We start from the raw sequence: 8,470 nt of genomic DNA on the forward strand, positions 1-8,470 counted from the left end.
CACTGAAATATAACCTGTGGTTGTTGTGTTAGACTACTTTAAATAAATAAATAAATAAATAAATACAGAACCCATTAGCACCCTTAGATGTTGTGAACTTCTGACCTTCCGCGTCGCCGTACAGTACCTTTCAGAAAACTCAAGCATCCGACCGAACTTTTCAGTTAACTGACCAGCATATAGGCTTCCGTAGTGCTACAGTATCTCCGAACCGTTTCTTTAGGATGAACTTCGGAGTGCCTTTTGTATACATTCGTCTTTCTCTTTCAACCCTTCGTTTTGTATTGTGGTCTTTCAGCGGGGAATACGGTCATACCTATTCAATAGTATTCCCATTTGGTCTATCATTAGAGTAGAGCTTTCAGGTGAACTTTTGTATACCAGGTCCTTCACTCTTTTTAGAACAACACTACCGACATTTCATATTTGGTTCATTATTATTACTGCCACGAATGCCTTAACAAAAAGAGCGACCAACTGTGCACCGTGAAAAGTCTTTTTCGCTCTTTTTTGGTGGCAATTTGTGTCGCCGAGCGGTGAAATATTACTAAATATGTCACAGCAATTTGTGTGACTAGTGCGGCGCGATATCACCGTTGCTACAAGCAAAAGTGAGTGTTAAAAGTTGTAAAACTACAACAAAAACTAAATAACTGACAACACCTTTCGGTTTTAAGATTCAGTAGCAGACTAACTAGCAGCGGGCGGTGTGTGAAGAGGATTTCATTTTGTTAGAAATGGTTGAGTCCTATACCTCAAGCCCTCCTCGCATTTACACTTTGGTAGTTTCCGCAACTGGTCACTTACTCTCTGTTGACATCAACTTGCTGCTTACTATTACTTGCTACTTGCCACCTTTTGCACAATTGAGCTAAATACAATTTGTCATTGTAACTTTACGTTTATTTGAGAGAATTGGTGTCGCATGAAAACTTTGTGTTCAGTACAGTCAGCTTTTACAACTGGCCAACTGAATGGAAAGTGTGGAAGCGGGCGGGTAGTTGTGTGTGTGTCCATACTTAGATGGAAAAGTATAAATGTATACAAGTAAATGTGTTGTAGGTACATTCATACGTATTTATGTTTTTCATATAATTTGTTGATAGTTACTTTTAGTAAATTTTACTAGTTTCACTAAATTATAGTAAATGTATATGAATTGTCCTTCAATATTAATGACGTAGATTAGAATGCTGGTCCCTGCTATGAAGCTCATTTTCTAACTAATAATGGTATTTTTGTATTTTTGTCACCGATATAGTTGAGTGGTTAGAGGTGCCCACTATCACTCCGCGGTATCTTGGCACGTGGTCCCAGCAACATCTAAACTAGAAAAAGGGTTTTCTAATAGCGATCGCCCCTCGTTGGGGAATTGCAACCCTCCGAGAGTGTTGCTGCCCTGGAAAAGTTTTTCATAAAGCCATTTAACATTTGGGGCAGTGTTTAAATTTGTAGGTCCCTCCATTAATAGGGAAGTTCTGACAACTGTTTTTCAAATCACCACAGTCTTTCGAAAACCAAAGTCTTGCATAACACAATTGTCAATTATGACAGCTATATTGAAAGCGTTATTCTGTTTGCAAAAATCAAAAATAAATTTAAAAAAAAACTTCAAAAATTAAAAGAAAAAAAATATTTTTCTTTTTAAAAAAATAACACCTAAAAAATAAAAGAAAATGAAATTAAAAAAACATTAATTTTAAAATAGTAAAATAAAAAAATTAAGTTATCAAAAACCAAATCCGACTTCAATTTTCATATAAAAATTTCATAATCGCTAATTTCTTTATGAACCAATGATCGGATCTAAACCAAAGTCTTATGGGACACCCTCTAGTAATATCTTTCCTTAAAAAAAAAAAATAATTATGGAAATCGGTTACCGTGGTCCAAAGTTATCGGTAATATACATAAAAAAATATATATTTTTCTTTTTAATACAAAATTTAAAAATGAAAAGAACGAAAAAATATATTGAATGAAAGAAAAAAATTTAATTAATTTCCTAAGAATGCAATGAAAGGAAAATACGTTTTTTTTTTTTTAAACAATAAAATCTATAAATAGAAAGAAGTTTAAACTAAAAAAGAAAACACTTCAATTAAAATAAAAGGAAAAAATGAAGTACGTGTTTAAACTTTCCTAAAAATTAAATGAAATTAAAAACAAAAATGTGTTTGCTGTTTAAAACAATAAAATTTAGTAATAAAATTAAAAAAAATTAGTTTGTAAAGTTCAAATTAAATTAAAAATATAGGTACCTATATAAGAGTACTTTTCTTTTAAGGACAATGAAGTAATTGAAAGAAAATTAAACTAAAAAGAGAAATAAAATTAAAATTAGAATAAAGAATAAAAAATCCGCTCCAAGAAGAATTATATACAGGTGCTTTCTGGCAAAAGAGTTTTCCCCACAAGTGATGAACTTGGACTGCTTTTTTTCCAAGACATCTGTGCTACAATAACCAATGTCTTTCGAATTAATTCGCCATCTGTATTTCATTTGTCTTACAAAAGACTTTTTACAGAATTGCAGATAAGCGGATTTTGTGAACCATCACTTGCTATAAGCACACGAAAAAAAAACTATTCGTAGAAGGTTAATTTTCGTACTATACCTGTATAATTTGCAGAGGCAGTGCCACGATCGAATGTTAAACAGTACTGAACAAAAATGGCACATCAGTTTACATGGCGCATGCGCAATCTGCCATTAAATTCCCACCTAAAAAAGTAGCTGTCAATGAATCATCCATTATTTGCGAGGATACCTACATCCATCCATATAGGCTTAGTTTTTCGGCATGCAAATATTCGGCGCTATTTATAATACGAATGCAGTGATTTTTATTACTTAGTATGGAAAATTGACTGCTCTTTCTTTTTGCCTTAATTTCAGTCAAATTTAAACCATACTTATAAACCGTAATTGAAAAGATTCACCTCAATCAAGCATTGCCGTTATGTGAAATTTTTTTCCTACCGCAATGTTTGTCCAGTTACAGCCTTCTTAATTCACTTTCAAGAACGCGGATATGTGTTTTACACGAAGCAGTACTTATGCTTTTTCACTTCCGTATTTTAATAATTTTCCACGGACTGAAAAGCTGAAACAACATATGGAAAACCGCGCGAAAAGCCCTTAAGCCAACAAAAAATATTGGCAACGAAGGCATAATACTTGTATTACTATGTATCTAGATTAGGGTGGTCAAAAAAAAAAATTATAAAAGTAACACGGTTTTTTTAGATCAGAAAATAGAGGTCACTCAAAGTTTACCATGCATTTTATATGGGAAAAAAAACTTCAGGCAACCGCACTTTTATAAATTTTATAATAAAAGTCGTTAGAAAAAAGTGGTTTTTGAACTCTATATTTTTTTTTTAAGGAAAAACAAAAATCGGTCAACCTGGACACTAATTTTTTTAGTCAAGTTATAATAGTTAAAGTGGCCAAATATTTTTTAGGTCCGAAATAAAAGTCCTTTCCTAATAATAACTAAACCGCTTATACAAGTTTGGCATCAAATGAAAGAGAACTAAATGAGGAACGCCACCCATTGAAAAATATTTCAATTAAAAATGTTATTTATTTACATAGAACAAACCTTGGGTCAGGTAAATGAATTTCTTTTGTATTAAATTATAAGGAAAATAAAAGTAGGTGGTAACCTTCGTATGCTATTTCTGTTTAAAAGCTATTTTAGTCTTCTTTAATTTAATACCAAATTTGATTCATATGGATTGGGGTTTTTTTTTTATTATTAGTAAAGGAGTTTTATTTCGGACTTAAAAAAAATTTGGCCACGTTTAACTGTTATTACTGGACTAAAAAATAAAAGTCCGGATTTTTCAATTTTTATTGGACTTTTTCCTAAAAAAATCGATAAAGTAAAAAGAATGCAGGACTCTTGTCCAGGTTTTTCTGGGATCAAATTAACTGTTATTTTCGGTCCCTGCAATTTTTCATAGAAATATCATATTAACTATTTGTTATTGGTCCCTCAAAAACCCTAAAAAATGCAATGAGGAACTCATAAAAAATAGTTAATATGAAAAAATAATTAAGTAAACTTTTGTGCATTATTATTTGAAGTCTCCTGAAAAGAGACAGATTTCTCGATTGAAAAATATAAATTTTGAAGAATTTTATATCATTTTTTTCTAATAAAATTTAGAACATACCTGGAGGCTGAGAGCATTAAAATTCCGACTTTACTCTTTTTGCATGTATTTTTGGCCCACCCTATCATACGTATACCTTAAATGAACACGTAACTGCACAGCTACTACTTTGTTGCAAATTATACTCACACCGTAGACAATAAAAAAAATCCGCTTCCAATTTTAAATGCATTTTATGTTAACTTCTCGAACTTCATACACATTCATTTATATTTTCCTTTTCCTTTTTTATTTCGTTTTACTTTCAGTTGGCTGTAGTTGATTGTGATTTACTTCAATGCAACGACTCGGTGAAAAATTGAAAGAGCTATTCAAATTGAGATTATGTGCGCAAAAACAACAGGGTAAGTTACATACATATTTGCAACACTTACATTCACCATATACACACAAACGTACACACATATGTAAGTGGGCAATTGGCTGACTAGCTGGCTAGCTGCTGAACTGTTAGTGATTTTCATTTATGTACAGCAAAGTTGGCGGCCGCAGCATAGTTGTGGCGCAATTCACTTCGGTTGCAATGCCCTAGACGTGCCACACATAGTGGCTTGCCACCTTGGTTGCAAATTTTGCACGTGCAACACCTTCGACACGTACGAAATTGCCCGCAAAGGCACTACCAGCTAGTAAAACCGTACGCCAGCCAGACAACCAAATAAGTACGCGCATATTCTATAAATTAAAGTCAGCCAATTACCTGCCAATCGAAATGCCGCTTATGCCGCACCCTTACCAATGCAATCTACCAAGCCGCCAAATAACACTTTCATTTTTATTTTTTGTGCTCTCTTTCTTTCTTCTTTTTTTCTGTGGTATAGTATTCGCCGATGTACGACAAATCAAAGAAAACCTGGAGTCAACGGCTCAAGATTACGAAAACCACAGAGAACAACAACACAACATCGACATCAATAGTAACTACAACAATATCATCGGGTAGTTGTGCTGAATACAGCCGCAAAACAACGGCATTGTTAGGCACACCTCCCACAGACGCCGAAGCAACAACGACGACATCAACAGCGCGGCAAAGGTCCACGAAAACGAAGCCAACGCAAGATTTCGCATATAATGCAAATCATTTTGGCCGCAGCCAAATACAGACGTATCAAACAATTGCAACCACAATGCATTTACCCACACTGCAGCTTAGCGATTATCATATTGGCAATGGCGGGGGCGGGGGTGGCGGTGGCGGTGGCGTTGGTGGCAGCTATGAGTATTCGCCAAGCGCCCTTTCACGTTCCATGAAATACGCCGAGCCATGGATCTATGGCACAGTACGTGGCATACCAGCGCGGCCCTCCTACCACCACTTCATGCCACAAGCCACATCATCGCCAGCCAATTACATGCAACCGCTGGCGGTGGTCATCTGTTCGTGTCCCGAATATCTGAATGGCACGAAGCGTGAGGTGAAAAAGGCGAGCGTTTGCAAGAAGTGCAAAGGTTCACGCCTGCCACTGACGCCCATCGGCGGCACGATGCGCTTACCAGCCGGTGGCATGTTGGCCATGTCGAAATTGCGTAGCAGCGGTGCCGCGACTGTACGTGTGGTTAGCTCATCGAAGAAGGCACGTCCGACCATACTGGACCCGCAAAAGGATCCATATGACTTGATGCGACGTACGCGCCTACTTTCACCCGAACCGGGTGTAAGTAGTGGTGGTGGTAGCGGCAGCGGCGGTGGGCGCGATGCGGGCAGCAGCAGTCGAGGCGAGAAGGATAAGGCACGCGGACGTGGTAAAAGTGAAAGTCCTGTGCGTGGACGTAGCCGTAAACGTGGACAACTGCCCGCGCCGAGCAAAAAACAGCTTACTGGCAGCAGAAGTGGCGCACTGACGGAAGAGCCTGACTGTTGGCTGGTGGAAGATGCAGACACACTGCTAAATGCTAGCGGGGCTGTGGCAAGCGCATTGGGTGGCGAGCCAAATGCGACACGACGCTCCATACTACGCTGCAATGTAAATCCCTATGACCTGATCTCACTCAACCAAGCATCCTCGAGCCAGAGCAACAGCAGTAACGGAGGAGTTGCTACAGCGGGCACATCAACGTCACGCAGTAAACTCGCTACCCCTACTTCCCATATGGCTGCTACCAGCAACACCTCAAGCTCGCAGAATGAATTCATGCCACCAAACGATGATTTTAATGTGGCTGATGCCGCGCTAACCGAGGAAGCGCCACCTTTTGCCACCAGCAAACGTCACAGTAATCAAGCCGCGCAAACGCTAAAGGCGACCACCGCAGCAAAGACGGAAAGTAAAGCAACAGTGTTGCGACGTGATGCGCGCACAGCAGGCAATGTAAATATCAGCGAGGAAGATACCGGCAGCTCGCATGACGAGGAAGTACGACGCAGCAAGCGGAGCTATGGTAATGTGCAGGCAATAGCCGGACAGCGTATTAGCTTGGGTAGCAGCAAGTCCGCCACCAAATCTTTAATCAAACAAACCGCGGATAGCCGCAGTTACGAGAGCATTACGGTAGGCGCATCGCCGCAGAGTACGACAACGAGCGGCGTCGATGGCAGTAAGCAGGTAAAACCAATCGATTCTGCAACGTCAACGCAGTCATCGTCGCAACCAAAGCGTCCACCACGCATACGAAAGTCTGATTCGAGCGAAAGTGCTGAAAGCGAAGTAGAGCACCAGCTGGATAAGAGCGCTGTGGGAAAATCGTCAGCTGTGGCATTAGATAGCGAACGCGTTATGCTTTTAACTACCACAACCACGCAACGCATCAAATCTATACTGAAACGTCCAGGGAACAAAGCAGCCGAGAGTGCCACGGATACAGCTGCTGCTCAGGATCAGCAAAAGGTTTCTGCGGTTAGTGCTGACGGTGATAGTGCCAAGACAAAAACACCTTCGACGAACACACGTCGCACAAATGCCACGCACACCAATACCACAAATTCACCCACATCCACTGCCAAATCGCAATTTTACATTCCGCTTCCGCAGGCACGAAAAAAAGTACAGTTTAGTGTTGAGGAGCGCATAGTGCATGCGCTCGAAAGCGATGCGACTAGCAGTGATGAGGCGCTTGAGACCGCAGATACGCAGGAGTACTTATCCGATGAGGATGACATGGGCAAAACGATGACGACTGATGCTGGCGCTCGTCAAGCACTCAAATCCACATCCAATTACGAGTATTACAATCGAAAGCGAGAACAGCAACAGCGTTTGCAACGTGCCGAAAATGTGGCATCCAAAACCGCAATAGCAGACGCGAACTCGCCGCGCGGCGAGGCAGCGCATCCCAGCGGACAATTTACACACTCGTCACTGGTTCTGCCTACACAGGAGGCCTTGCTGGCGGAATTGCAACAGTACTCCGATTTTGTGTCGCAGGTAATTGCTCAAGCAGCGAGCAGCAGAAGCAAAAGCAACAGTAATAGCAACAAAAATTCCGCCAACGATTATGATGGCTATAATTTTGATGATGCAGCCATTGAAATGCGTGCAGCCCGCGGTGGTAGTGCAACAAACTCGGTGCATTACGAGGATATAAGTCCCATAAATGTTAACGAAAGCAGTGCAAGCAATAATAAAACGAACACTTGCAGCAGCAACCAGCAACAGCAACAATGTGGCAGCGACGATGACGATGACAAAATTATGTCACTTGGTACAACGAAAATGTTGCTTACTCCACAAAATGCCGACGGCAGGTCGACGCATTCATACACAGCAATAAAAGTTGCAACGACAGCGGCAATGGCAGCGGAAGCGGCAACATCATCGACATCATTACTGCCAACAACAGCCACAAACGCTCAATCACTTGGCGCTGTTGTCAGCATCGTCAATACGACGACCACCACCACCATGGGCAATGGCGCTCTCGCAGCCACAACGGAAGCAGCTGCGCGCGTGTCACATGTCAAACACGCCAACAAAGTTGATGAGTTGGATGATGATGATGATGATAGAGATGATGGTGATGAAGATGATGGCCATTGCGATGGCATCAACAAGAATAATAACAACACGAGTAATAATAACGACAATGAAAACAGCGACGAGGATGTGTACGAGGATGCGTTGGGCAGTTCGACAGCAACTTTGGATGCGCACACAAACCATGTCACCACGGCTGCTGATGATGTGCTAAAAGCGAAGCTACTCGGTAAGTTCATTTATTTTTATGTTCGCCGCTTTGTTAGCTTTTAATTATGGATATAAAGTTTGCCATCAACAGCGTGCGGTATCCCACTTTTGCTATGTCGGCTGACTCTGGCTTTGTGTGCCTGGGCGGTAAATGTTGTATA

At 40.3% G+C, this 8,470-nt stretch overlaps 1 protein-coding gene across 1 annotated transcript in view; it reads right to left on the reverse strand.

Moving 5' to 3' along the window:
• LOC118746901 overlaps positions 1-8,470 on the reverse strand; it is a gene marked incomplete at its 5' end in the record, with an annotated part of 132,026 nt that overhangs the window by 119,469 nt on the left and 4,087 nt on the right.

Source organism: Rhagoletis pomonella, unplaced genomic scaffold, assembly GCF_013731165.1.
Source record: "Rhagoletis pomonella isolate Grant_MI unplaced genomic scaffold, Rhpom_1.0 Rhpom_scaffold_00011, whole genome shotgun sequence".
NCBI classification, from domain to species: Eukaryota; Metazoa; Arthropoda; class Insecta; order Diptera; family Tephritidae; genus Rhagoletis; species Rhagoletis pomonella.